This window comes from Scyliorhinus torazame, chromosome 4, assembly GCF_047496885.1.
Source record: "Scyliorhinus torazame isolate Kashiwa2021f chromosome 4, sScyTor2.1, whole genome shotgun sequence".
NCBI lineage: Eukaryota > Metazoa > Chordata > Chondrichthyes > Carcharhiniformes > Scyliorhinidae > Scyliorhinus > Scyliorhinus torazame.
Genome location: NC_092710.1, coordinates 249,802,417 through 249,811,232, shown reverse-complemented (window position 1 = coordinate 249,811,232; position 8,816 = coordinate 249,802,417).

Sequence of the window (8,816 nt, the reverse complement as noted above, 5' to 3'; positions counted from 1 at the left end):
CGCACCAATCGTGACTCCTCAGATAATGAAGCTGTCCATGCCCAAATGCAGCTAGACCTGGACAATATCTAGGCTTGGGCTGACAAGTGACAAGTTACATTCACGCCACACAAGTGCCAGACAATGACCATCTGCTGTAAGAGAACCACAACACTTGACATTCAATGGTATTATCATCGCTGGGGTGGATCGGGAAAATATATTAAAAGGTGTGAAGGTCATAGGCAATGGATAGACTGTAAATGATTATTACAAAATTTACAGAAACTATACATTCCCTCAGGACACAGAAACCCAAAAATAAAAATTAGTTAACCATGGCTAATAAAGTAAGTTAAGGATTGTATAAGATTAAAAGAAAAGGCATATGTTGTTGCCAGAAATAGCAGTAACCCTGAAGATTAGGAGAAATTTTGAATACAGCAAAGGAGGACCAAGAAACGGATAAAGGACGAATAGGACACAAATGTAAACTAGCAGTATACATAAAAAGGCACTGCAAAAACATCTAGAGGTATGTAAAAAGGAAATATTTGGCAAAGACAAATGTGGGTCCATTACAGGCAGTCAAGAAAATTTATAATGGGGAATAGAGACATGGCAGAGAAAATAATTGATTACGTGGGGTCTGTCTTCACTGAGGAAGATACAAGAAATCTCCCAGAATTAGAAGACCAAAGGGCTTGAGAAAATGAGGAATTGAAGGAAATTAGTGCTAGTAAGAAGGTTGTGTTGGAGAAATTAATGGGTCTGAAGATTGAGACGAGGAGACATTTCTTCACCCAAAGAGTGGTGAGCCTGTGGAATTCATTACCACAGGAAGTAGTTGATGCTAAAATATTGAATATATTCAAGAGGCGGCTGGATATAGCACTTGGGGTGAATGGGATCAAAGGCTTTGGGGAGAAAGAAAGCTGTTGAGTTGGATGATCAGCTATGATCATGATAAATGGCAGAGCAGGTTCCAAGGGCTAAAAGACCTCCTCGTGCTCCTATCTTCTATGTACCTATGTATCTATTGGTAAATCTTCGCGACCTGATATTCTACATCCCAGAGGGTTGAAAGTAGTAGCTTTGGAGATAGTAGATGTATTTATGATCATCTTCCAAAATTTTATAGATTCTGGAACTGTTCCTGCAGATTGGAAGGTAGCAAATGTCACCCCACTATTTAAGAAGGAAGGGAGAAAGAAAACAGGGACTTCTGGACCTGTTAGCCCTATATCAGTAGTCGGGAAAATGTTAAAGGGCAGAATTTTCCAGCCCTTCCTGCCAGCAGGATCTTCCGGTCCCGCGAAAGGCTGCCAAAGGGAACCCCCACAGTGGGGTCCCCAGTGCCAGGACGGGTGAGCCATGAAAAACACCGTAGACCTTGGTGGGTTCAGAGGATCCCACCGCCAGCTGATGGTGAACCTCCTCCAGCATCGGAAAACACGTTGCCAAGGGACTGGAAAATTCTGCCCAGTATCTATTCCAAAGGATGTGATAAATGGTCACTTGGACAATCATGATCTGATTGGCACAGTTAATATGGATTTCTGAATGGGAAATTCATAATGGCTCATTTAAATATTCTGATCTAGATTACGTCCAGTGAGGGCAAGATCCAGATCGCAACATCTCGTGGGACTCCATTAAGTTTTGGAGACTTTTTGGGCATTGCAAATCATTCAATGGTGTCGTCCCAACACCAAGTTGGCTGCGACGAGGTTGTTAAATTGTGCCCTTAGTCTCTCTGGGGTTTCCTCTTCCTGGCAGAGCGGCCTAGATCCACTGACTTGAGTACTTTCTGCAGAAACTGCTGAACTTGGTATCTCCTCAGGTATAGGCAACTCAGCCTCACCGGTTTCTGTGATGACGGCAGGCTCTCCTGTCACAGGTTGACTCAGTACTTCACTACTCAGGCAACCAACAACGCCTCCTGCTGGCAATATGGTTCCAGGCTGTAGTACTGGCTGCTGGGACAACTCCCATCCAAGTAAGTGGTCCACATATTTCATGACAATTCTATCTTGTACATTCATTTCATAAGAGAGTGATCCCGACTTTGGCGACAGCAAGTCCTGGGACCCAGCTTGGTCCTCTTCCAAAATGTATGACATGCACTGGTTCGTCTATTGCAAACGCGTTGCTGCTTTGCCTGAATCATGGTTTTCCTTCTGACTGCTCTGACTGGCCTCTACATTTCCCGCCAAATTCGTAATCACCAGGCTTAGTCTGATCCTGAGACGCCGGCGCATTAATAATTCTGTTGCCCATGCTCCTGTTGTACAATGCGGTGTTGTCTGGTATCCTGGAAAAAATCGAGACATTCTGGTTTCCATAGTTGCACCTGACTGTTTTTTAAGATCTGCCATAAAGGGTTGAACTGCTCATTCAACCAGCCCATTGGGTGGAATGGCACAGTCCGAATATGCTTTGTACCATTCTGGAGGAGAAATTCAGAAATTTAGCACTCGTGATGGCCGTTCCATTATCCAACACGATTACTTCAGGTATTCCATGGGATGCAAAACACTGGAGCAATTTCCCTACTGTGGCACGCAAAGTCGTGGACTTCATTTCGAACACTTGCAGCAACTTAGAATGAGCATCTATCAGGAGTAAAAACATCATGACCAAAAATGGCCCCAAATAATCAATGTGGACACGCACCTATGGTGAACCAGGCCATTCCCAAGGATGCAATGTGGTTTTAGCAGGCAACATCTGTTGCTGATCGTAATGCTTCACTAACCTCTCAATGTTGGCATTTATGTCAGGCCACCAAAAATACTCCTGGCAAGCAGATTCCTTTTTGACACACCCAAATGGGCACTATGTAATTCAGCCAAGAGCAACTCCCTTCCTGGTACAGGGACAAATACCCTTGCTCCTCAAAGTATGATGCCATCTTTACAATTTAACTAGTCTGTCCGAATACAATATGGATTCATCTCCTCAGTCACTGGCTTGCTGATCTATTCTGTTAATATTCTGTGCTTCACTTTGGACAGTAACGGGTCCTGTCTACCACAATATTTGATTTGATGCTCTGAAACTGGCAACATATCCAAGAAGTTTCGCGCCATTATAATTTCCTGCGATACTGGGGGGTGAGGAGGGAGGGAGATGCTACATTCTCAGGCAATGGTAGGTGACTCTGTGCATTTGCTATCTGTGTTCCAGGCTGGTGTTGGAATGCATTCTCAAAATTAATGCCCACTGCTGAATCCTTGCTAATGCAATCAGTAGAATAGTCCTGTCTTCCTTAAAAAGACCCAAAAGTGTTTCTGGTCCATTACAATGGTAAAATGCCTTCCATACACACACTACTGAAACTTTTTTACTCCATATACAACAACCAATCCTTCTTCAATCTGACAATAGACTTTTCCAGCCTCTGAGAGGGTTCTAGAACGACTTGAACTCAGGTGTGTTTCTGGGGGCCGGCGCTCCTTTGTTATTCTAACCCTATCTTCCATGGAGTGCAACCCAGTATTAGAGGTAATCCACTTCAGTGGCCTGAAAACGACATTTCCCCTTCTTGAGATGAACTCCAGCCTCTTGAAACCTTCTTAGCACCTCTTCCAAGTTAGCTAGGTGCTCAGCTTCCATCAATCCCGTTACTAATACATCATCCAGGTACACTACTACACGTGGAAATCCTTGCAACAAATTTTCCATCATTCTCTGGAATATGGCACAAGCTGACAGCATGCCAAAAGGCAGGTGCATATACTGACACAAACCTTGCATGTGTTAATTGTAACATAATTTTGGGAAGCATCGTCCAAATCATGCTGATAAACATGGCTCACGTCTAAGATTGTATAAGATTGCATACAAATCTTCTACCTTTGGAATGGGGGTACTTGTCTAGTTTGTCAGCCTGATTCACTGTCAATTTGTAGTCCCGGCAGATATGGACAGTCCTGTCTGTATTTATCACAGGGACTATGGGGGCTGCCCATTCTGCAAACTGGACTGCACCATTTCCAGTGGCCAAATAATCTAATGTTCTTCTAATAAGAAGGTAAAACTTGATCCTATAAACCTTTGACAAACCTTGGCATTTCGCAGAATCACAGAATAATACAGCACAGAAGAGCCCTTCGGCCCATCGAGTCTGAACCGAAGCATGAAAAACACCTGACTTGCCTACCTAATCCCATTTACCAGCACTTGGCCCATAGCCTTGAATGTTATGACGTACCAAGTGCTCATCCAAGTACTTTTTAAAGGATGTGAGGTGACCCGCCTCTACCAGCCTCCCAGGCACTTTCAGACTGTCACCGCTCTCTGGGTAAAAAAGATTTTCCTCAAATCCCCGAAACCTCCTGCCCCTGACCTTGAACATGTGTCCCCTCGTAAATGAGCCTTCAACTAAGAGGAACAATTGTTCCCTATCCACCCTGTCCATGCCCGTCATAATCTTGTACACCTCGACCCTCCATCTTCTCTGCTCCAGCAAGAATAACCCATGTCTATCCAACCTCTCTTCATAACCTACATTTTCCATCCCAGGCAACATCCTGATGATTCGCCTCTGCACCCGCTCCAGTACAATCACATCCTTCCTATAATGTGGCGACCATAATTACACACAGTGCTCCAGCTGTGGCCTCACCAAATTTCTATACAACTCCAATATGACTTCCCTGCTTTTGTAATTTATGCCTTAATTGATAAAGGCAAGTGTACTATATGCATTTTTCACCTTATTAACCTGCCCTTCTGCCTTCAAAGATTTATGGACAAACACGCCAAGGACCCCTTTGTTCCTCAGAACGTCCCAGTATGGTGCCATTCATTGAATACTACCTTGTCACATTACTCCTTCCAAAGTGTATCACCTCACACTTTTCAGGGTTAAATTCCTTCAGCCACTTTTCTGCCCATTTAACCATTCCGTCTATATCTTCCTGTAACCCAAGACTCTCAGCCTCATTGTTAACCACGCGGCCAATCTTTGTCTCATCCTCAAACTTACTGATCCTAGCCCCCACATAGTCATCTATGTCATTTATATAAATGACAAATAATAGGGGACCCAGCACAGATCCCTGTGGTCCGCCACTGGTCACTGGCTTCCAGTAACTGAAGCAGCTGCCTGTCATCACCCTCTGTCTCCGACAGCTAAGTAATTTTGAATCCACCGTATCAAGTTCCTTGTATCCCATATGTGTATTTGGCTTCTTTATCAGTGGGACCTTGTGGGACCTTGTCAAAGGCTTTGCTGAAACCCATGTAAACTACATCAAATTTGCTTCTGTCTTTCCCCCCCAAGACCTTGTACTCTGGAAGCTGATTTTATGTGAGTGTTACCCCTGCTGAGGGAAAATGAGGTTGGAAAGATTAAAACTGAGATGGAGAAAATTATTTTTACAGCCCAATTTGAATACATATATTTGATGATATAGGTTTATGTAGGGCTGACATGTTCAAATCCAAATGATGAATGAAATGAAATGAAAATCGCTTATTATCACAAGTAGGCTTCAATGAAGTTACTGTGAAAAGCCCCTAGTCGCCACATTCCGGCAAGGCTGGTACGGGGATTGAACCGTGTTGCTGGCCTGCCTTGGTCGTCTATTAAAAGCCAGCTATTTAGCCCAGTGTGCTAAACCAGCCCAGATATGAAGTTATATCACTTACATCTGATACTTTACTTTTGATATATCTTGAATTGTTAATAATACATAAGTATCAGTGACATTTAAGAAGTTAGTTTATTTTTATTGTACTTCTTTTATTTTTTATACAAATCTCTTGTTCATCATAAACTATTACTGTAAGAATATTCCATCCACAAATCTGTGGAAAATAATGATAAATCACATTTCAGTGCATTCTCTACTTTGTTAAAAGTAAAATTGAAGGTCTGTATATTCACTTACATTTAGTATCCAAGTCACACTTACAGTCAGCATTATAAATGGCTTGTGAATAATACAGATTTCCAAGAATACTAATTTGCATATATTAACATGATTACATTCACAAGTATGTGGGAAGTGTGCCCTATGAGAGGATAAAATGTTTCTTGAGGATTGTAGAATCATAGAATGGATACAGCACAGAAGGAGACCATTCAGCCTGTTATGTCTATGTTGGCTCTCTGCAGGAGCATCGTAGCTAATACTAAATCTGTCTTTTCTTGTAGCCCTGCTATTTGTTTCTCTTCAAATAATTATCCAGTTACCTTTTGAATGCCCTGATTGAATCTGCTTCCATCACACTCTCAACTTTTTCCAAATCCTAACTACTCATGTACAAACATTTCCCTTCATGTCACCCTTGGCTCGTTTGCTGTTCACCTTAAATCACTGTCTTGTGGTTCTCAGCCCTTCCACCAATGGACACATTTTCTCTCAATGAACTCTGTCTAGACTCCTCATGACTTAAACACTTCTATCAATTTTCTTCTCCACCTTCTCTCCTCTGATGATATGAGCCTCAGCTTCGCCAAATCCCTTATCCCTCGAACCATTCTCACAAATCTTTTCTGCATTCTCTGCAATTATTTTCACATCCTTCCTAAAGTATGGCGCTTAGAACTGGACACAGTACTCCAGTTGAGGCTTAACTAGTGTTTTGTACAGGTTTGACACTTCAAATCCCATTGGCAACACTTTGAAACTTGAAATGCCATTGCATACAAGGCTACGGACCAAGTGTTGGAAAATGGGATTAGAATAGATGCTTGATGGTTGGCATGGATCTGATGGCCGAAGGGCGTCTTTCCACACTGTTAGTCTCTATGGGGAGAAGGCAGGAGAATGGGTGTGTGAAACATATCAGCCACGATTGAATGGCAGAGCAGGCTCAATGGGCTGAATGGCCTAATTTTGCTCCTATGTCTTATGGTCTTATGAACTCCATGCAAGTTGGGAGGACTAGTTGATACCTATTCCTGCTATGCAACTGGCTAGGTCGGGGGTTCGGGTGTAGACTCACGATCTGGACTAGTTTGCAGACTGATCCCACCCTCGTGAAAATTGGGAGTGAGGCCGGGAACCCTGAAATCGGATCCTAGCTATAATTTTTAAAAGTCCATGATGTCTCCCCAACTCTGCAAAAATCTGGCCCTCTTATGTCTCTATTTGTAAAGCCCAGGGTCATGTATTAACTGTTTTCTCAATATGTCCTGCAACCTTCAATGATTTGTGTACATTTATCCCCAGGTCCCTCTGCTCCTGCACATCCTTTAGAAGTTTGTTCTCTATTTTATATTGCCTGTATTTGATCTTACTAACAAAATGAATCAGTTCACACTTCTCTGCATTAAATTTCATCTGCAATGTGTCCATATCAGCCTGTCCATATCTTCTTGAAGTCTACAACTATCCTCCTGACACTTAACAATATTTCCAAGTTAGGCGAAATCCACAAATTTTGAAATTGGACCCCGCACACTCAAATTTCATGGTTATTAATGTAAATCAAGGAAAGCAGTTGTCTTAACACTGGTTCTGGGGAAATCCCACTGTATACCTTCATCCAGTCCACATTCACCAATACCCTCTTTTTCCTATCATTCAGTCAACATTGTATCCACTGTCCTTCTGAAATGAAAATGAAAATCGCTTATTGTCACAAGTAGGCTTCAAATGAAGTTACTGTGAAAAGCCCCTAGTCGCCACATTCCAGCACCTGTTCAGGGAGGCTGGTACGGGAATCGAACCGTGCTGCCGGCCTGCTTTAAAAGCCAGCGATTTAGCCCAGTGTGCTAAACCAGCCCCTCTAGTCTGTAAGTTTTAATTTCATTGACATGCCCATTACACGTTACTTTGTCAAATGTATCCATGTTTACCACATTAACTGCACTTCCCTTATCACCCATCTCTGTTACCTCATTATAAAACCAAATCTGGTTTGTTTAACATGTTTTGCTCTGAACAAATCTGTTCTGGCTTTCCTCAATTAATCCGCATTTGTTCAAGTGATGGTTAATGTTGCACCAGATTATCCTTTCTAAAAGCTTTCACACCAGAGTGGTTAAACTGATGGGCCAGTGGTGCTTGGGCTGATCCATAGACCCTCTTTTGAACAAGGGTGTAGCATTTGCAACTTGATTTTGAATGAATTTGGTCACTTTTATTACAGAGGGTAAACCAATTGAATATGCAACCAGAAGGAGTGCCAAGTTGTCATCTTTCATAAATCATTATTTATGATGGCTCCATAACAATTTTAAGCCAACTTTAAATGGACGCCTAAATCAGGCATTTTCAAAGTCGGGGTCGCGACCTGTGGATGGGTCGCGAAGCTGTCCGTCGCGGCGCTCACGATTGTGCAAATTCGTGTGCAAATTCGTGTGCAACAGCCGGCTTTTAACAATGCTGGCTGCGAGAGGCCTTCAAAATGACGGCCGCGACCATATATAAAAATGCAGGCACACTTTCCATGCGTGTCCACTCATCAGTGTAGGTTCTGCGCATGAGCTCCGACGAGCGGGCACGCATCCGCAGTGTGGCCGCATTTTTTATATGGTCGCGGCCGTCATTTGAAGACCGCTCGCAGCCGGCATTGTTAAAAGCCGGCTGCTGTGGCTGTTGAGCGCAAATTTGTGCAATCAGAGACACAGGAGAAGATTTTTTTAAAAATCCAATGCAATCTTCCTGCCTGAAGGGAGGCAGAGAGCAGGTCACTCCCCCCCGAACGTCGACGTCATGTGCTTTGGGCGCGATTGCGATTCCTCCATTTTGTCAGCAGCAAACAAGTAAATGAGGACAAAGCAGGCTCACCTCTCGCATTAAAGGTAAGAGAAAATGATGGATCGCGAATGTCAACCGGCGTAGGTTGCGAATGTCGGCCGGCGTGGGTCCCGAAGG